Here is a 22,146-nt window from a genome sequence, read left to right on the forward strand (position 1 = left end):
AGGGCACTGCAACGATCCTGAATATGCATCAGTTACCAAATGTCTGAATTTTGATCATGTGATCATGGGGATCTGCAACAGTTATAAGTGTGCAAAGTGGTCATAAATCACTTTTTACAACAAGTGCTGTTGTAATTTTGAATGGTCATTAAATGAACTGCTGTAAGTCGAGGATTACCTGCACTTAGTAAAGCAAACGGTCTGTTTACACGGCGGAGCAAATGTTTCCAAAAGAAGATATTATAAACAGGGCTGCCAATCTTTGATTTCCAAAATCATGAATTTGGATATAACTCGTGAATGCCTTATGGGTGGGCCAATGGGCAGGCAGCAATTTTAGTGGCATTGGAGCAAAGAGAAAAGGCTTTATGTTAGTTGTTGTGATGGGCATTCAAAAGATAACTTGACATGGAGTGTTTATATTTCTGTGTTGGTGGAAGAAAGGATGTGGATGTGAGAGCAACTCCCAGAGGGTCAGAACAATACTCTCACTTACAGTTGTTCACATTCCATATTGTTCTGTCATTATCTAGTCCTCTGCCTCACCTACCTACGATCTGCACAAAACATGACTCAGCCATCCATGCCAGTAGGCAGAATATGAGATGGGAAACTTTCACAGAAATGAGCAATGCAATGCCTCAGGAGATACTTTCAAACGTAATGGCCAGTTCCAGTGGTGGGTTTCAATTTTTTTAGAACTTCTTCTGTAGGTGTGGCTTGCTTTGTGGGAGTGGCTTGCCAGCCATGTGACCGGGTGGGAGTGGCTTGTTTAGCAACCAAAATGTTAGCTCAGAAACTCTGGCATTTGAAGCACGCAAGTCTTAAAGCTGTCAAGTTACAAGACCCTTGCATCCCTAACTCTTTAGGGAAAAAAACAACCCAGGGGTGTTCAAACTTGACAGCTTTAAGACTTGTGGACTTCAGCTTCCAGAATTCCTCCTCCAGTCATGTTGGCTCAGGAACTCTGGCACTGAAGTGTGCAAGTCTTAAAGCTGTCAAGTTACAAGACCCTTGCACCCCTAACCCTTTAGGGAAAAACCCCACGGGTGTTCAAACTTGACGGGTTTAAGACTTGTGGACTTCAACTCCCAGAATTCCTCCTCTCGCTCTTCATCTTGATGATATGCGGACAGGCGGGAGGAGGGAGCTGGAACCGGTTCTAAACGGCACTGTAGATTTGTGGAGCCTCTTCTATAGAAGAGGTAAGACCTGGCAGGAACCCACCCCTGGCCAGTTCAAAGTTCACATAAAACCAAATGCAAATAAAGAAACCACACGGGGCCTAGTGTTATGGGTTTTCCAGGATTATTCAACCATGTACAGGATTTATACCGGTATTACTTCAACATACCTTGGTTTTAATTTACATGAAAGCTGGGACATGATCAGTGAAGTAAAGACAAGGAAACAGCATTCTTCAAAATGAAAAAGGTCTTCTGCAGTCACGACATAAGCCTAAGTCTGAAAAATCAGGCTTGTCAGATGTTACATCTTTTCTATCCTGCTCTATGGAATAGAGAGTTAGTCTCTGACAGAAAGCTGCTTGAAGAGACTAGAAGCATTTGAAATGTGGATTTACAGGCAGCTGTTACGTATAAGTTGGGTTGACAAAATCACAAATGAGGAGGTGATAAGCTGCCTGGGAAAGCCAAGGGAAATAATCAAAGCCATTAAAAAGTGAAAGTTAGAATATTTTGGACATGTGATGTGACACCCAGAAAAATACGGCATCCTTCACTTAATTTTCTAGGGAAAGATGGAAGCCAAACGAGGTCCAGGCAGAAGAAGAACATCATGGCTTCAAAATCTAAGGGACTGGTTTGGACAAAACTCAGCAGCAATTTTTCATGTGATTGTTGACAAAAATAGAATTGCCAACATGATCGCCAACGTCCGATGATGGATATGGCACAACAAGAAGAAGACTACTTCAGCAAATGGGTAAATCAGAGGTCTCCCCAGGATGTGGTAAAAAAGGGTTATATATAAAAAAACAAGTGGAACTTCAGGTGCAACTTCAAGTGAACCAAGTAAGGTAGAAAAGGATTCGGATTGTCTTTGGGTCCTGAAAAAGATTGGATTCATTTGTGGCTCCAATAGTTAACATCAAAGCCCAAAAGACAATTCCTTTAGAAAATGCAACCCACAGAGCAGAGGTATCCTCAGAAAAAAAGGCTGTGCTTATACACAGTGCAGAAAAAAAGAAGATTCATTTAAATAAAGGTTTATTGAATAATCCAGAATTGGCTGGGTTTGTACAAGTAAATAACAAACAAACAAAGCATCATGTGATTCATCCAACAATTTTGGCCACTGTCAATGAAGTCAATGAAATCATGGTCAGAGCAGGTAAACCTTCCCTAATTAGTTGGCAACTTCAATTCTAAGCAGATGAACTCTGAAACAGCGATAAGCAGAATAAGATGGTGTTGCTTTTTTTTTTTTTACCATGTACCTTGCCACAGGTAACTCTTTGATGCTGGAGTTTTGGGGTTTGTTTCAATGTCCAATACTGCTTACTGCTAGGTAGGACATCAAAGGTTTCTCTACAGAGGCTTGAAGGACCCTGTAGCACATGAGTGTCAAACTTGCTGCATAACGTTTCCGTCACATGATGTATTGTGACATTTCCCCTCTTTTCAGAGCTGGGGTGGGCGTGGCCTACATGTGACGCATCCAACCCGTGGGCTGCCAGCTTGACAACCCTGCTGTAGCAGATATAACAACCGGAGCAGTGGTGGGTTTCCAATTTTTTTACTACCGGTTTGCTTGGGTGCTCATGCGTGCACACACAACACTTCTGCCATGCACAGAAGCATCCGGGTAAGTGGGCAGAGCCTCCCGCCGCCGTTACTAAAGGTTTGCCCAATTCGGGCCGAACCGGGAGCAACGCACCTCTGAACTGGAGGATATGCCCCGATCAGAGATTGAGCGGCTGGCTGGGGAATTTTGGGAGTTGAAGTCCACCCATGAGAAAGAACACTCCCACCAAGTGACACTAATATATGAAAAGAGAATAAACCCCACTTCCTTCTAGCACTAATGATGTTACCTAGTTGAATAATGAAACATCTTCAAGAAAATAAGAAGGATCAGAATGTACCAAGAATTCTACAGTGTAAGTGTTCCAAGTAATAGACCCATAACAAGCAAAACTCTGAGGCAGGTACATTCCTCAAAGAATAGCTTTATTGGATATATCATATTGGCGCAGATCTGGTGAAAACCGACTCTGAAGGTTTCCACGGTTTTCACCTAATTAAAAGTAAAAAGTTGTCACTTTCTCAAAACAATCAGTCACCTGGTCCAATCATGGGGCTGTCTGGTTGCCTGGTGGCATCACTCCACCTTTCTCTGACCAGGTGTGAGAATGTCCTTGGTTCCCAAGAGAAAGTATTTTGCTTTGGCTACAAAATCCCAGCTATCTCAAATTCCCCTCCCTATCCCTCAGCTCCAATGTGTTAACACTGAAGCTGTCAAGATGGCTTCGGTCAGGTCAGCTTCACGGTTGACATACAGTTCAACCCTGAGCTACAAATATTCTCTTCTATTGGTACTATATGTGGAAACTGCCAAGGTTGAGAAACACTGCCCTAGAGTCACTGGGACTATTTCAGGCATCAACAAGATCATTCCCAGGTTTTGAAAAAGTTTGATGTTTGATGGTCTTGGATCCCATATCCTCAGGAGCCTCTCACATATCTCAAGGTTTATTCTAACATGCAGCTGGACAAATTTGGGGCAATTGTAATAAAACTGTGCAGGAGGAATTAGAATTTTCTGCAGTTGAAAGTGTGGGGCCAGTCAGGCAAGAGCTGTAGAAGGTTTTTTTTCCTGAAGGAAAACAGTGAAATAAACAAAATTAAGATTGATTCTTTCCCATTGTGATGATTTAATTGTATATGATGGGACTGGTCACTTGACTAGCCAAAATCATTTATTAATTATTTGACTGGCATAAAAGCGGTAGATATACAGTTATATAATAATAAAGAAAATTAATCTCTATTATAGTCCCATATGCCAGGCCTTCTCTCACATCATACTGAGCACTTCAACAGTTTCTGTGTTTCAAGATGGCTGGGTCATTACTTTCTAGAAATAGGCAGGAGAAGCATAGGTACATACAGTTCTCTGAAAAAAATTATTTAAAGCACAACTGGTCCCTTGTTCTGCTATTATCTGTGGGTCTGTGATCTCCTTTAGTCACACACAAGAGAGCTAATACTTTAAGATCCATTCATTGACTAATGGCAGATTGTGAAAGATCTGTATAGTTCACTTTACAATTGTCTTACTTACAAGGAAGTTTTGGGCTCAATTATGGTCATATACAGTCTCTCTCTCTCTCTCTCTCTCTCACACACACACACACACACCGTGTCTCCCTGAAACTAAAACAGGGTCATATTTTTTTGACCCCTGAAATAAGGGTTTTGCCTCCCTGAAAGGAGATCTTATTATTTTTGAGGTACAGGAGGCGGCAAGCATGGTCACCTCATGGCTGCTGCTGTGTTGCAATATTTTTGGAGGAGGGCTTATTTTAGCACGCATGCACTCAAAAGCCCGATTGGCCTTATTATCCGGGGAGGTCTTATTTTCTCTTTATGGGTTTTAAACATGTTCTCCTGCTAATGGAATATAGGTAGCCCTCAACTCATGATCACAATTGAGCCAAAAAATTCCTTTGCTAAGTAAGACAGTTGTAAAGTGAGTGTTCCCCCATTTTATGAAATTTTGTGGTTAAGTGAATCACTGCAGTTGTTAAATTAGTAATAGGATTGTTCAGTGAATCTGGCTTCCCCATTGACTTTGCTTGTCAGAAGGTCGCAAAAAGTGATCACATGACCCCAGGACACTGCAACCTTTGTAAAACTGAGTCAGGCATTTGAATTTTGATCGCAAGTCCATGGGGATGTTGCAAAAATGTAAAAAATGGCCATAACTCACTTTTTTCAGTGCCTTTATAACTTTGAATAGTCACTAAATTAAATTCAAGGACTACCTCTATTCAATATCAGTGCTATGAACCTTAGATGCTAAGAGATGCCCCAGGGACATTGTCACCTGCCTGCAATTCATTTGACAGTAGAAAACACAAAGGATTAGATGAGAAGATGTGATCTTGCAAACTCCATTGATATTATCAAAGAGCTGAAGCTCCTTTTTGTATGCTGGTGACATTTCTGCAAGATGAATATCTGTTACACACACACACACCGTCAGAACTCCTTCCACACTTTATCAAAGTGTGTGGAAGATAGCACAAGGTTTTGGCATCATGCTGATCAGCAGCAGTATCCACTTCAAAGGGCTGATTCGAGAACTAAACAAGAAAGTCAATGGTTTCATTACAGACAGCATCCACATCTCTTCTGTCATAAGCATGTTGGTGGTATCCCTTATTTTATTTTATTTTGCTAGCTGAGTTCCTTGCAGCATCACTATGCCATCTGGCTGGGTAACAGATTCATCTCTGAAAGAATCGATCGCTCACAGATAGGGACACTTCACAACCACCATCCACAGAAACGAAAAACCTCACAATGTTGAACGGCTTTTATTAAGCGTTCTGTACACAGACATTGGATGCAATAGTGCAATATGTGCATTGAGACATCTGTATTCCTGCTGTGGCTATAGAACATTTACTGAGGCTGTGGATGTTGGAGAAGTGTCATAATGCTGTTGTTTTTTTAAAGTATTGATCTGAAAATAACTTCATGGTGAGGAAAAGTCAAACAATGAAGATTGCCAGTATACATATTATCTCCATTAGGAGATAATAATCCATAGGACCTTTACCAGTTAATTATAAACTAGATCCATTAATATTGGATTCAAGACATGGAACATCTCTAATTACTAACAAGATAATGTTTCAGAAATTAGTGAATGTCCTTCGGTGGCTCAGGGGTTATTTTAAGCTCTTTCCAAGGCAACATATGCAGATGGTGGTGTCCTTATGCCATATAAACTCTGGGGCACCTTGCAAAGATTTCCAAATTAAAAAGAAAAAGTAAAACAAGGGAAGTTAAAAAAACAAAAAATCAGAGGGAGCAAGAGACAGAGAGTGAGGAGAGTAGAAAAGAAAGTCCGTGCATTTTAGAAAAGGAAGTAAAAAGAAGATGCCTTTGAAAGAATAAATCTCTTTTCCTAAATTATTGTGAAGATCAAGTCCTTTTTGACAAAGAGGCCAATTAAGTGGTGGTTATAATTTATGATAAACAATATATTTATCTTAACAAAGTATACTTAGCAAAAATAAGTTTATGGTTGTGGTGGAAATGATGTAATCTAAAATGTCACCAAAGTGAATATAAGAATATTTTACATAATATAAAAGGAGAAATAGCTAGGAGGCAAGGAAATTAAAATGATTGAAGAGGAATATGATAGGTAATTTCTGCTGTGGAACAGAAGATTATTGGCAATATTGTATGGAAACATGCAAGCATGTCTGGATCAAATACCTTCATTGAATCTTCACTGTGTCTTTGGTCTAATATCCCTGGAAGTCTCTTGATGTCAGGGTTCCAAGTAACACTCAAGTTCCATTTTATTAGAGATGTCATATTGGCACATCTGGGAAAACCCGAATCTGAAAGCTTCCAGGTTTTCCCCACCCAAAAGAAAGTTCAAGTCCCTGCCCAGCACCCACATGTCCGTCACATGGCCCAATCAGGCACTGTCACAACTGGAGATGCCTCTCAGTCACACCACTCCAGGTGCTGGGCAAAATGTCCTTGACTCTCTGACAAAGGAATGTTATTATAACTATAATAACATTATTATGACAACCAACAAATGTTCTGTCTTACACATTGGCAAAAAAAATCAAAACACCAAATAGAAGTTGGGCAGATACGACCTCATAGATGACCCTCACTCTGTCAAAGACCTAGGAGTACTCATCTCAAACGATCTAAGCCCCAGGGCTCACTGTAATAGCATTGCCAAAATGGCATTAAGAGTTGTTAACTTAATTATGTGAAACTTCTTCTCCAGTAACATTGTACTGCAAACGAGAGCATACAAAACTTTTGCCAGGCCAATTCTCGAATATAACTCGTCTGCCTGGAATGCACACTGTATATCTGACATTAATACAATTGAGCGAGTCCAGAGGTATTTTACAAGAGGTATTTTCCACTCCTCTGCTCACAGTAGAATACCTTATGTCATCACACTTGAAATGTTGGGCTTGGAGAACCTAGAACTACGCTGATTAAAGTCTGACCTAAGCATAATACACAAAATTGTCTGCTACAACATCCTACCTGTCAATGACTACTTCAGCTTCAACCGCAAAAGTACACAAGCAAACAATAGATACAAACTCAAGGTAAACTGCTCCAAACTCGATTGCAGAAAATATAATTTCAGCAACAGAGTGGTCAATGCCTGTAATGCTCTACCTGACTCAGTTGTTACATCCTCAAATCCCATAACTTTAACCTTAAACTGTCTAGCGGGGACCTCACCCCATTCCTAAGAGGTGTGTAAGGGGGCGTGCATAAGCGCACCAGCGTGCCTACCATCCCTGTCCTATTGTCTCCATTTATTCGTACCCATTTCAATACAATACAATACAATACAATACAATACAATACAATAGCAGAGTTGGAAGGGACCTTGGAGGTCTTCTAGTCCAACCCCCTGCCTAGGCAGGAAACCCTATACCGTTTCAGACAAATTGCTATCCAACATCTTCTTAAAGACTTCCAGTGTTGGGGCATTCACAACTTCTGGAGGCAAGCTGTTCCACTGATTAATTGTTCTAACTGTCACTAAATTTCTCCACAGTTCTCTCTCTTGATTAGTTTCCACCCATTGCTTCTTGTTCTACCCTCAGGTGCCTTGGAGAATAGTTTGACTCCCTCTTCTTTGTGGCAACCCCTGAGATATTGGAACACTGCTATCATGTCTCCCCTAGTCCTTCTTTCTATTAAACTAGACATACCCAGTTCCTGCAACTGTTCTTCATATGTTTTAGTCTCCAGTCCCCTAATCATCTTTGTTGCTCTTCTCTGCACTCTTTCTAGAGTCTCCACATCTTTTCTACATCGTGGCGACCAAATTTCCTGTGTTCATGTCCATGTTATCTGTTATGTCCATGTTATGTCCATCTGTTATGTCCATGTCCATGTACCTGTTATCTCATACATGTTTGACAAATTAAATAAATAAAATATATATCTCCCATTTTCCCACAGCATTGGCTGTGGCAGGCCTGAAGGCCCAATGCAAAAGATGGCTTCCAGGCCTGGCACTTGGAGGCTATTGAGAGAAATGGGGTTATTCGTGTAAAATAGAAAAAGGTGAGCGACGCCATTTTTACACTTTACATAACACGGGCAGCAGCATTTTTGCAACACATTAAGCTAAGACCTTATATAGAGGGAATATTTAGGGGAATACCAGAGCTATGAGGTTACACGGAGGTGATTTTTGGGCTGGAAACTTTTCGGCTAGTTGCCAAGATATTATATAACGTGAACTTGTGTAACACGTACACGTAAGGAAGTGGACTGTCACCCCAAAATAGTATTTAAACTCTGTATCCAGAACTGTCAGACATTCTCTTTCTATCTTTCCTTTTGCAAAAGCTTATACACTTGTATCTTAAATAAATATGCTTTTTATTGTTCATGGTCTCCTTGTTCTTCTGTGAAATAGAGATTGCTTTTCTCACAGCTATCAAGAGATGTATCATTGGCTGAATTACTCTCAGAGAAATAAGAATCTCTGCTTGTTTGTGTACCTTGTAATTATTTCAAATGGTCAGAGACTGACCTCTGACACTCTGATCTGATCCAAGAGCTAAGGCTTTACTCAGAATCTCTCCCACTTCATCATCCTAGAGTAATATTAATAATAGAGTGTCCTGGTAGGAGCCATCTGGTAGCTTGGCAAAAGCAGACTGGGTATGTTTGTATTACTTCCTCAGCTCTTATTTGCACACCCTCTACGGGCAGCTATGGAAACACTGACGCTGAAGACGGCGTTCTGTCTGATTCACCTGAGCAGGTGTGGCTTTCATTGCCACTTGGTCTGCAGCCACAAGGATATTGCTGTCTGAACTGACAGAAGATCAGCTCTCTGCAGAGAAGGCTGGGATCAGTCAACCCTTGGAAGAACGCACAGACAAATATTTATTAGTAGCTTGGCTAGCAACGAGCACCTCAGCCAAGAAGTGGAAGGACTGTCTTAAATACAGTGTGTGCAAATAGTCTTTGGGAGGAGGGAAGAAAACCAGCTGCTTATGAAATTATTATCTTTTCATAGCAGTTCCTTTGCAGAGCAAAAAATGACAAGCACAAGGATGTGGGTGAGGAATATGCAGCCAGGTAATTCTCCCACGGGCACATCGCTCGCTTCAGGAGTTGAAGCTGAAAGGGATAAAATGGGGAGGCAGGAGGGGGTATTTGAAACCCCTAAATCAAACACTTTATCCAGGGCAATCAGCCCCTAGTAAGTAAAGGTCAAAGAATTCCCCTTCCTCTGCTTTGGAAAATGAAACAGCTGGATCACTGTGTCCCATTTGGGGGGTTGTTGATTGGGGAAATCAAAACAACAAAACTATTTTGCAGCTGGAGATGGAGCACACAGAGTTCTTCCCTCTGACACTCCCACATGAAGCCAACCTGGTACCAGAGGGAGAAAGCCTTAAGTTGCATCTCAACAGGCTTAATATTTATTAGACTTGGCCTAACTGCTATGATGTAACTGTGAGAGGATATTTTCACTTGCAGGCGCTGTCAAATCTCACCATTGCTTTTCCAACACAGAATTGCAGAATACCAGTATATTGCACTGGCCCAAATTTTGCTCTATGACCAAGGAGGTCAACATTCAAATTTCTGCTCTGAATTTTGGCTCAGTTTTGCCTTCTTTACAGGGCTGTTGGGAATAAATGTTCTGTAAAAGACTGTGGCAAAAAGCCCTTGGAGAAGAAGTAGAATATGACTTTTTTTTTATTGAAAAAGTTTTATACAAACAAATTTTCCCCTTTTAACCCCCCCACCATACAGTATAAATCCCATACAGATACTATACCCCCTCCCCTCCCCCACCCCCCCCCAAAAGAAAAATTCAAATATTATACCAATTACTTTACCCCCTCCCCTCCCCCCGTCTAAAAGTAAATTACTCATTCACATATTGTACCCCCCCTCTCTTCCCAACAATCACAATATAAATTTCTCTTAGAATAATAATAGCCCATCAATCCCATCTTCTAAGCTAATTTAACATATATAAATCATAATATAAATTTCTCTTAAAATAACAATATTTCATTAATCCCATCTTCTAATATATTTATGCATATATATTGCCCCACCCTCCACCCTAACCCACCCCCACCTCCCACTCAACCCCCCCTGACTTCCGCTATACACCACTCTAACAATTCCAAGCATCCCATGTATTGTTTACTCTGATCAACTATCAGTCTAAACATTCTTACCTAAAGGCTACATAATACCTCCTAGTCTGGTATTTATTCTGTATATAATCAATCCATTTTGCCCATTCCTGTGTATAATTCTCCTGCTTCTGATCTTTTAAAAAAGCTGAAATTTTTTCCATTTCGGCGAACCCCGCCACTTTCTGAGTCCATTGACCAATTGTCGGTAAAAAATCTTTCTTCCAATGTTGCACAATCAACAACCTAGCTGCTGTGACCATATACAGAACCAATTTTGTTTCCCCTTTAGTAAAATCCTTAGCTATACCCAATAAAAACATTTGCGGAGTAAATTGTATTCTTTTTTTCAATACATTTTGCATGACCCACCATATTTTTATCCAAAAAGCTTTAACCTTATTGCAGGTCCACCATACATGAAAAAAGGTAGCATCTAGGCACCCGCATCTCCAACATTTTGGTTGAATATTTGGGTACATGCATGATAATTTTTTAGGATCTAAATACCATCTGTAAAACATTTTATAAAAGTTCTCCCTTAGGTTCTGTGACTGTGTATATTTAACATTTTGAACCCATATTTTTTCCCACGTTTCCAACATAACCACTTCACCAAAATTCTGAGCCCATTTAATCATACAATCCTTAACCAATTCACTTTCTGAATCTCTTTCTAACAGTACATTATATATTCTTTTAACTTGTTTTGGGCCAGTCTCTTTTATCTGCTTGATCAGTTCCACTTCTTTATCCATAAAACCGACCCTACGGTCTTCTTCCCATCTCTTCTGTAGCTGTATATAATGTAACCAATTTAAAATAATTCCTTCTTCCAACAGTTGTTCCAAAGTTTTTAACTTCCATTCGTCCCCATCAGCGATAAGCACATCTTTGTATAAACAACCCCCGAGTGACTTAATATTCATAATCCCCATGGTGTCTGCAAGATCCAACCAAAGCGGTATTTTATAATCCCAATTAGGCCGGTGCTTCTTCCATACTCTCATCAGGGCACTTCGGAGAACGTGATTGTTAAACACTTTATCCACCCTATCTTCATAAAAAAGATATGCATGCCATCCCAGAACAAGATCATGGCCTTCTATATTCAGCAAATCCATATTTGTTTTCCCAAACCAATCTGAAGATGACTTTTAGCACAATATTTTAAGTACCATTACAAAAACTTATTTGACCATCTTTTATTTCCCCCATGACTACTAGTTGAAATGATCTGCTTAGGTATTGGCACAACCATGGCAGAACCTTCATCTCCAAATGTGCAGATGATGCAAAAGGCTACCATAGTCAATAGCATTAAGCAACACTGAGAGATCTAATAGGATTGGGAATGATACATTCTTCTTACTTGAGTCATCTACTAGAAGGTCATCAACTAGAGAGTCATCTACCAGAAGGTCATTGACTAGGTTATCTACTAGAGGGTCATCTACTAGAGCAACCCATGGTAGTTCCATCCTACAGCCATGCCTGAATCCCAGCTAGATAATCGGTTTCTTCTAACATCCTCTGTAACTGAATCTGTATCATCGTGTCAATAACCTCCCTTAGTGCTGAGTTGAGAGATGGCATCTTCAGAAGAAGGGCATTAATCCCCTCCTGGATCCAGCTGAGCATATCACCTAGTTACTTGAAGGAGCAGGAGGGACACGGATCCAGTCCACAGGAAGCAAAATTACAAACACTTCTTTGGATCCTACACATTCAAAAAATTTTTTATCTCCTAACCACAATGCAAAACCTTGCCCTCTTAACCAGTTCTGCCAAAGTGATGTCCAAATCTGAACAACGGTGAGGACTTTAACCACAAACAAAACCAACAAAAGCATTTCCTCTGCTTTTAGGCAACTTGTCCCATCTATTCCTCTCAAAAGAACCTGGACCATCTTAAACAGGATCATGGCCAGGAACTCCAGCTATGAGCATGGTGTAGAGCAGATGTTTCAACTATTCTTGTCACCCTTGGTTAAGCCCAACGATGGGCATGTGCCAGTGATTAGTTATATTCATTTATGGCTTGATGCCATTGTCATTCCAGGCATGTTTTCATTGCTTCATCTTCCATAGCTCTTCTGAGAACCAGGGAGACAGGAAGAATCAATGACAAAGAAGAGGTCTGGCAAGGTCAATCTTGTTCATTTCTGGCCATCTCCGTAGTCCAGAGATGAACCAGACACAAGCTGTCAAACAAATCCTCCAGCATTCCCTGAAAATCCTTGGAATCTATGAAGCATGTGAGGAAGGTAATCTAAATGACTTCTTCACATTTATAGAAATCGCAGGTCCCCATTTTATACTTCATATAAAAGTCATCTGACCAGAAGACAGATGTTAACAGAGCCAACGTACATATTACATCTGTTCCAAAGAAAAAACCAGAGCAAGCATGACTTTTCCCTTTTAACAGAATTGAGAAGTATACCGCGATGATCTGCTCTCAAAAAATTCTTTGCTTTTTTAAATAAACAACAATAGCACAGATATTTTCCCCAAATCTTTGTATAACTAGCATTAATTTATGTACTTGACTTACAACAGTTCATTTAGTGACTATTCGAAGTTACAATAGTACTGAAAAAAGCAATTTATGACTGTTTGTCACACTTATGCCCATTGCAGCCTCAAAAGTCACCTGCAAAAATCCATGATCAAAATTCAGATACTTGGCACCTGACTCATATTTATGACTGTTGCAATGTCCCAGGGCACAGGTGTCAAACTCGCTGTGTCACATTGCCATCACATGACATTTTGTGACGTTTCCCCATTTGCGGCGCTCGGGAGTGGGTGGCCTGTGCATGACACATCTGGCTCGTGGGCTGCCAGTTTACCACCTCTGTCCCAGGGTCATGTGATCACCTTTTGCAACCCTCTGAGAAGCAAAATCAATAGCGAAGGCAGATTCACTTAGCAACCATGTTATTAACTTAACAACTACAGTGACTCACTTACAACTGTGACAAGTTGAGAACTCCCTGCGTATGCATTCTTTTCTTTTCTCTCTCTCTTTTTTTTGGGGTAAGCTTTACGAAATTAAAAAAAGATGTGAAAAAAGATGAAAAACTTCAAAAGGTCTTAGATTACATTTTTTCAAGAAACAAAAAATGTGTACAATTTATATTGTATACTTCATTTAAACCATTGCATGCTTCATTTAAACATGTCTCTATTATGTTAACAATTGGTTTCTTTGGCAAAGAAGTTATTACATGCATTAACTTGACTCTGAGATTCAATATTTTCAACTGAATATTGAAAATATTCAATATTTTCAGATGTTCATATTGTTTATTCCTATCACATAGAACCTGACAAAGAAAATGGATTTTCTGTACCCTATTTAGAACTGAAAACCCTATTTTTCAGCTTTGGAAAGATAAACATATGACACCCAAGATTCAGAGATCTGCAAAACTGTAGTTACCAATAATTTACAAATTATTAATTTGAATTAGTTATGTCTATAATGAATTATTGCTTCCATTCATTTCAATGTTTATTATTTAAATATATGTAAGTATATCTGAGAATATATGCATTGTATGGTTTGATTCATTTTTTTAGTTTTAGTTTTCCTTTGTAATTCTGCCTTTTTTTGTTATTGTTGTTGTTGTTGTTGTTGTTGTTGTTGTACTTATAAAAGAAACAACTACTACCACCAAAAAGTGGCACATAGAATGAAGATGAAAGACAAGTAAATATTTTCTGATTCTTGTTCAGAAACCAAGATTTCAGAATGCCTTAGAGTGAAGAAAGAGAGGTATTAGCCAGCATTCTTAAGTGCTGTCATTTAAACCCTTTTGTTAAACATCTAATCAATTGGAGAAACTTGTTTCTTTGCTTACTAATTTCCAGTTTGGTTGATTGATGCAGAGTTTTGACAATTGCTAATAAAACGACTGGTGAGGAAGAATGAAAAAAAAGTATGGAATTTTCATACTACTGTAGGAAGTTATCACCCAGCCCTCTCCCAGAAAAATGAAATATCCTAGGAAATATTGATAAGGCAGAATATTATATTTTCCTGGATGTGAAAAAGGGAGAAACACATTTTAAACACAAAGTAAATTCCTGCAGCTTCCTGCCCATCCCCACTTTGTCAATGGGCCATTAAGAAGGCCAAGCTACTCCACTTTACATAATAAAGAGTTCTCCTCTTCAACTCCAGAGTGATGGGATTAAGGCAGGATAATAAGCCTTTACTCAACTGACCACATGGCATCTAAACTCAATCAAACCTGGATTCAAACTCAGCCTAGAGGGTTGCCCTTGCACGGGCCCATGGGAGTCTGGCAACCAATCAGAATACATTTCTTACACAGGAACAGGAAACAGATAGGTGGGGCAGAACAGATTATAAAAAGCCCTGCAAGGCCCTTCTCTTCTCTTCCCTTCTCTTCTTCTCCACCAACATTGAAGCATGTGATCACCTTTTCTGTTCAGGACTCAAGCCATGTGGTCCTGTCCACCATTAAAACCATCTTTCCAAGCAGCCTCCATGTCTCCAGTGTCTTTTTCCCCACTTGGAGCCGAACCCAGAAGGACATTTCTTCCAACACTACAAAATATATCTTTAACATTAGGACTGTCTAAGTTATTAGTTGAGGACAATGTGGAGACATTATGGAGACATGGCTGAATAAAACAATTGCCAGGGCGTATCATGGACTGTTTATATGCAAGTGGGAGTAAGGCTCTGTGACTGCGTGGAAGGAAGTCCTACAAATAAACTACATTTTCAAAACTTGATGTGAATTCAGATCTTACTGCCAAAGGGCCTGGACTTCTGAACTCAATATTCCAATCCTAATTTATTGTGCAAATGCATTTCTTTGATTTTTTTAGTTGCACTTTGCAAACAAGAGGAAACCCAAACCCAGAGATTATGTTAAATCCTCATTGATCAGTTTTGACACCAACTCCAGCTATGCCCATTAAAACTATCTGCATGAGACTAATGAAAAATCAACATGGATGCCCCATATGTTTTCCCGAAATTTGTGGCACTAAAGTATTACATCTTATTTTTGCAAAATGCAAACGCATCCTTCTCTGGTTTCAATTCATCTGAGAAAGCAGTTGGTTAAGCTTCAAGCTGATAACACCTGACACAAATATAAACAGCCTTATCATTAGCTTGGAATGTGTGCTCCAGAGGTGGCATTCAGCAGGTTCTGACCAGTTCTGGATAACCAGTAGCGGAAGTTTTGAGTAGTTCGGAGAACCGGTAAATGCCACCTCTGACTGGCCCCGCCTCCATCTAGTCTCTGCCTCCCGAGTCCCAGTTGATTGGGAGGGAATGGGGATTTTGCAGTAACCTTCCCCTGGAGTGGGGAAGGAATGGAGATTTTGGAGTATCCCTCCCCTGCCACGCCCATCAAGCCACGCCCACCAAGCCACACCAACAGAGCCAGTAGTAAAAAAATTTGAATCCCACCACTGGTGTGCTCATGAAAATTTCCCAAGCTTTATTTTTGTTGTGGGTTGTATAAGTAAAGCATGTGGAAGTATTGCATAGAAATATTTAGATATCGATGCTAAGCTTATATTCCAGGTTGGTGGGCATTCTTACTTCTTTGAATAGTTTCAAATTAAAGATCCTGATAATCAAACATTTTCCAGTGAACTAAATATATTCCTTAACATTGCAAACTTAATAGATATTTCCCACCTAGAGTTTCACAGCAGAGGGCAATGCAATGAACCCAAATTTTCTTCCAGCATATCTCCTAATTATCACCAGGGATGATAATTCCCAAGGACAGGCTGTTCTGTTCTATTTTGATTTTTACACCAAAGCTGTCACCATGGCATCTTCACTTCCTAACGACTTATCTATCATTCTTGGTAACAAGTTCTTCTCCTTCTTCATCACTAACAAGTAAAACAATGGGTCAGAACACATGGCTACAGAACAAAGTCAAATGGAGAGAACTACTCATAACTCTCTTTTCTATTTAAAATAGTTTTCAACCATAAAAAAACACCGCATAATTATAAAAATACAATGTGCAAGCACTGTGGCAAAAAGTCTGTTAGCGAATGAAAGCCGCTATCGTTGTAGTTGTAGCTAAGCCAATGGAAAGACACAGGTCCTACGCTACTCTCTGCCTTAGGGGTACTTTTGGACTCATATCTCCTGCTTGGAGGCCTTATAACATCTTGGGATTCTTTGACTAGTTGACCAATTATAGCACATACTGGATGAAAAGGACTTAGCAACGTAACTCTTGCCTTCATCACCTTGAGGTTGGACTACAACAACACACACTGATTGGGGTTGACTTTGAAGATGACTTGGAAAATGAAGTTGGTTCAAAATCTGGATGCCTTCCGCAAAGCAGAGTACGACACCTGTTTTGTGGTTCTTAAATCAATTTCCAATATATTTCTAAGTACAGTTCAAAGTGCTGGTGTTAACTTACAAAATTCTTTATTGTTTGGGGGAATCATCTTCACTGAACCGAATCCACTCTTACTTTCTGTGTTCAATCCATTCACTGAGAAAACGTGGGTCTCTCAAAAAACTGAGGGATGTCAGAATCTGGAAAAAAGTTTACTTGATGATTGACCCTTATCTAGGAAGTATTGTGGCCTGCCAGTGGCCAGCAGATCTGGCAACAGATTTGGACAGTGAGGAGGTTGGGGAGGAACATGGGCCAGTCCTGGAGTCTGGGGAAGGCTCTGATGAGTGCTCTGCATCGGAGGCAGAGATGGGGCCAGGGCCGTCTGACAGTTATCAGCTGCCTTCAGAGTCAGACATCAGTGGGGCAGAAGAACAGCTGGAGCCTGTTCCCAGTGGCATGTGCAGAGCTGCCAGGAGAAGGGAACAGCTAAGGAACAAGGGTCAACTTGGGAGTAAAGCCACAGGTGAATAGTGAATGGCCCATCCCATACGGAATAAAGAGGAGCGAAAGGGGAGTGGAGTTTGCAGGAGACAATTAGTTCAATTCATTAGGTTGAAGACCTGTTCCTGACGTCTTGCCAAGTATTGTCTGCGACAGAGGGGCGTTTGGAAGATATCCTCCTGGCAGCTCTCCAAACCGTAGTTGTGAAATCTCTTGAAAGACTGTTCGCCGGGACTTTGCTGGAGAAGAATTCACTTTAAACTAAATAAAAGGGGTTTTATCGGGACAAGGAGTCAGCTTCATGCTTTTGGGAAGCCTAGGTCAGGATAGGAATAGTGTATTGTCAGACATTTGGTTGTCCCCAACACCAATTTCTCCAAAGGTCGTGAAGAATATTTCATTGCACCAGTTACTTGTGACTTAGGATAATTCGTCAATGGACTATTTTACTTTTGGATACTTTGTCTTAACATCCCAAAGAATGTGCAATGTACCAGTGGTGGGTTTCAATTATTAATACCGGTTCGTTTATGCACGCACGTGCCGCTTCTGTGCATGCAAAAGCATCCGTTTGGGTGGGCGGAGCCTCCCACCGGTTACCCGATTTGGGGCGAAGCGGCAGAAACCCACCTCTGCAATGTACCAGTTATAGCTGTTCCATATGCCCAAAGTTGGAGAATATCTCCATAGGCATATACATAATCTTGAAACGTGAGTCACTCATACCTACCCGCTATGATGCTTTAAGATGATAAATGAAGTAGAATATATTCTTACACAATATTTCATACTATCCTGCTGGGTACAGTAGTTGGACAAAGCTGCTCCAAAGTCTTTTGAACTAGTATTACTATCAAAAGATAAGACAGATAATGGTCCCTACAAAACATTTCAGAGTAATATATTGAATGACTAAAGCTCAGAAAAACATCAAGGACTCCACAATGAATGACTAAAGTCTGGTAAAAAAACAAGTTTTATTATCCCAATCCATAATGTTTGAAGAACGATTCAGTTCTAGGGGGGAAATAAATCACGAGCTATTTTAATACCTGTTCTTGCATGCTAAATAGTTCATATTTAATTCTGCAGACCTGCTTTAAATCAGAGGCCCTGTAAAACCAACCACTGAACTGTGTCCAATGGCATACCAAATGATTCCTGTAGCCCTCCAAATTAATTCAAATAAAATAATAATGGGGAAAAGCATATGGCTCTATGTTCTGCTGAAAATTGCAGATTCAGTGAAGAAGAAAAAGAATAGGATCATTTGGGCCGGGCAAGTGATGAGAAAAGGGGGGGGGGAATGCTTATTTGCTCTTCTACCAGTGGAAAACTCCTTCTTTTCAGAACGAGATTTCTGGATGTTTCCTACAGAAGATGTTGTGGTTTTTTTAAAATCCAGGATTGGACAAAAAAGTTTTTGTCCTATTCCTAGGTGGGCCTGGAGCAGCAAGATCCTTGCCACAGAAGCCAATCCAAACATAAGAGACAATCTTGGACTTTATTCAAACACAGGTGTTGATTTAATGTAACAGCCACAAATATTTTTCAGGTTCATATGGAAGGATGAAAAAAAGTTTGATTGGTTTAACCAACAGAAGACATGTTCATACTTGCCAAATTGTTGTTAAGCATCCATGTGTTTAGTAGCTATGACAGCTATGGCCTGACAACACTTTATACATGGTATGCATTATTTGACTTTTTAACGGTGTATTCTACATAAACAAGAGGTATTTTATGTCTTTCCTTGTATTGGACATGAATATAGTACAATGGTCTCAAATATTGTTGAATGTCCTCTCCCTTTTCACTTGTTTAGATTCAGGCTTTATTCAATATGGAGTTCATGGCATCAATTAAAGTTATCATTTGATTATTCAAATGATTCATGCTTATTTATTCTGAGTCTTCATGGAAATTTCTGAGATGTTATGATGAACTTAAGAGCACTGCAAAGAAAATTAATATGTAGTGAAAAATCTGTTATAGTTTAGTCAGTTTTGAATGGATTTCTACAATGTTTAATGCAATTTTAAAGACACTCATATTACATGTTAAAATAATTTATCAGCTTTCAATAAATGTATAATCATTTTTCTCCTTAAAAATTGAACTTATTTCTATTGTCACTTAATTTTCCTTCTTGGACTGCCTTCTTAATTTTATTTTTATGTTGAAAAATGGTAGAACATCCATTAGATATGAATGAAAAAGGCTAATGGTACAATTGTCTATTCATAATAAGTCTTGATAAATTCAGAAGAATTTACAACTTAGTAATTATGATTGGGTTTCCTATATCAAAAGTGGGCGTGGCTCGCTAGAGTTTGTTGTATTACAACCTCTAATAATTTCAGACACCAAGCCAATGGTGGAGTATGCTGTAGTTCTGGAGAGTCACAAAGTACAATCTCTGATTGTATTTATGAATAAATAAACATCAATAATTATCAGGCTCAAGGTGCATTGGATATTTTGCATCTAGTTTTTCTTATTATTAGTATTTGCTTAAGTTCAACAAATCTATTTTCAGTTGTCGTTAATGCACAATTTTATATATCTAGCCAGAAGTAAATGCCACAATTTTGGTATGGAAGTTATCTTTAATGTGACCTTCTCCAACTTGGAAGGCTTCTAGATGCGTGGAATTAAAGTTCAATATTCCCCAGCCAACATAGCAATTGTTAAGAATTCTAATTTGGTAAACTTATTTAAATATAGTTTCTTTGAGTTCACAGCATTTACTGCTAAAAATAAACTGATATAGGATTATTGTCCTAACCTGCAGCTCCAGGCATGCTTTTTAACAGAAAGATGCTATAAACTCAGAGAGACTATTTCTCAACAAAAATCTTTAAGATCAGGTGTTTGTCATATTTTTATTATGTTTTTCTCTTTGCGCTTCATTCTTTGAATTCCAAATGATCTTGTTTCATTTTTAAAAAAATCTATATTTAGGAAAGAAATATGAGATTTCAGAGGACTTCTCATCTGCCCTGCTTTTTCATAATAAAAATCTAATTAGAAAAGCTTTTGATAGTGCTGAATAAGGCCTTTTAAAAATATAATCAGCAGAAGAAATGCTTTGAAGCCAAGATCACTATTACTTATAAGAGAATGCTTATATTAAAACCCAATAAGCCAGCTTCAGAAGAGAGATTTATTTTTAAGTTTGTGTTGTTCTCTTTAAACTGCATAGTTCAATCTCCTCTTCTCAAATTCTTAAGAACCTTCTAACCACTCATAACTACAAATTTGATCACAGTCCTCCTATGCAATAAAGTTTAATACCAGTAACTGGAAGCTGTTATTTGTATTGGGGGTATGTTGTTCAGGCACCAGCCATGCTACACAGCAGATGCTCTGTCAAATCCGTTAAAGTGATTTATGATTTTTCATTTAAAGGGACAAATTACTTGGGAAATTGGCATTGGCAGTGTCACTTTTATTTCTAAGAACGCCTTTATACAAATTAACTTATTTCATGTGGTGTTTATTTATGTGGCTGTCCATGAAAACAAAAGCATCATCACTGGGAAGAGGAAAATACCTTCTGTATCTATCATCTATCATGGTCTGTCTGTCTGCATACCTGTCTGTCTATCTATCTCTATCTAATCTGTCTGTCTATCATCTATTTATCATCTGTCTGTCTGTCTGTCTGTCTGTCTGTCTGTCTGTCTGTCTGTCTGTCTATCTATCTATCTATCTATCTATCTATCTATCTATCTATCTATCTATCGTCTACCTGTCTATTGTCTGTCTGTCTGTCTGTCTGTCTGTCTATCTATCTATCTATCTATCTATCTATCTATCTATCTATCATCTATCTATCTATCTATCATCTATCATGGTCTGTCTGTCTGCATACCTGTCTGTCTATCTCTCTATCTAATCTTTCTCTCTATCATCTATTTATTATCTGTCTATCTATCTATCTATCTATCTGTCTGTCTGCCTGCCTGTCTACCTACCTATCGTCTACCTGTCTATCATCTGTCTGTCTGTCTGTCTGTCTGTCTGTCTGTCTATCTATCTATCTATCTATCTATCTATCTATCTATCTATCTACCTACCTACCTACCTACCTACCTACCTACCTACCCACCCACCCACCCACCCACCCACCCACCCACCCACCCACCCACCCACCTATCTATCTATCTATCTATCTATCTATCTATCTATCTATCTATCTATCTATCTATCATCTATCATGGTCGGTCTGTCTGCATACCTGTCTGTCTATCTCTATCTAATCTGTCTGTCTATCATCTATTTATCGTCTGTCTGTCTGTCTATCTATCTATCTATCTATCTATCTATCTATCTATCTATCTATCATCTATATATCTATCTTCATCTATCATCCATCCATCCATCCATCCTTCTAGTACATATTTTAGAAACCGTAAGGTGTTGCCTTATTTCTCCTCTCACCAATGTCGGTCCAATGTCTTACTTTATGTTTGTATTTTAAAAAAGATTTTTCAAAAATAAAATAAAATTTGAATTTACCTACTGCAAGGTCAGATTATTCCTTCTGAAGCTGATTTTGTTTTCCTATGAAAAGCAACTACTCTGGGAGGAGTGCAAATGTAATATGTCGTTGAAGCCAAAGGAACAGGTGCCACACAACACTTTGGTGACAGGAGCCATATTTTTGGTAAGGTTGCACTTGATGGAATCAGAAGATCCAGGTTTTTCATGCATTAAAAAATTAGGGGATTGCATTTGTTTTATTGTGTCTGCTTTGTTTTTCTTCTTTTTATAGTAAACATAAACCTTCATTTACCTCTCCATTGTTTACCTCTTTGTCCCTGATCTTGAGGGATG

This window comes from Natrix helvetica (assembly GCF_964273705.1).
Source record: "Natrix helvetica genome assembly, chromosome: 5".
In the NCBI taxonomy this organism is placed as follows: domain Eukaryota; kingdom Metazoa; phylum Chordata; class Lepidosauria; order Squamata; family Natricidae; genus Natrix; species Natrix helvetica.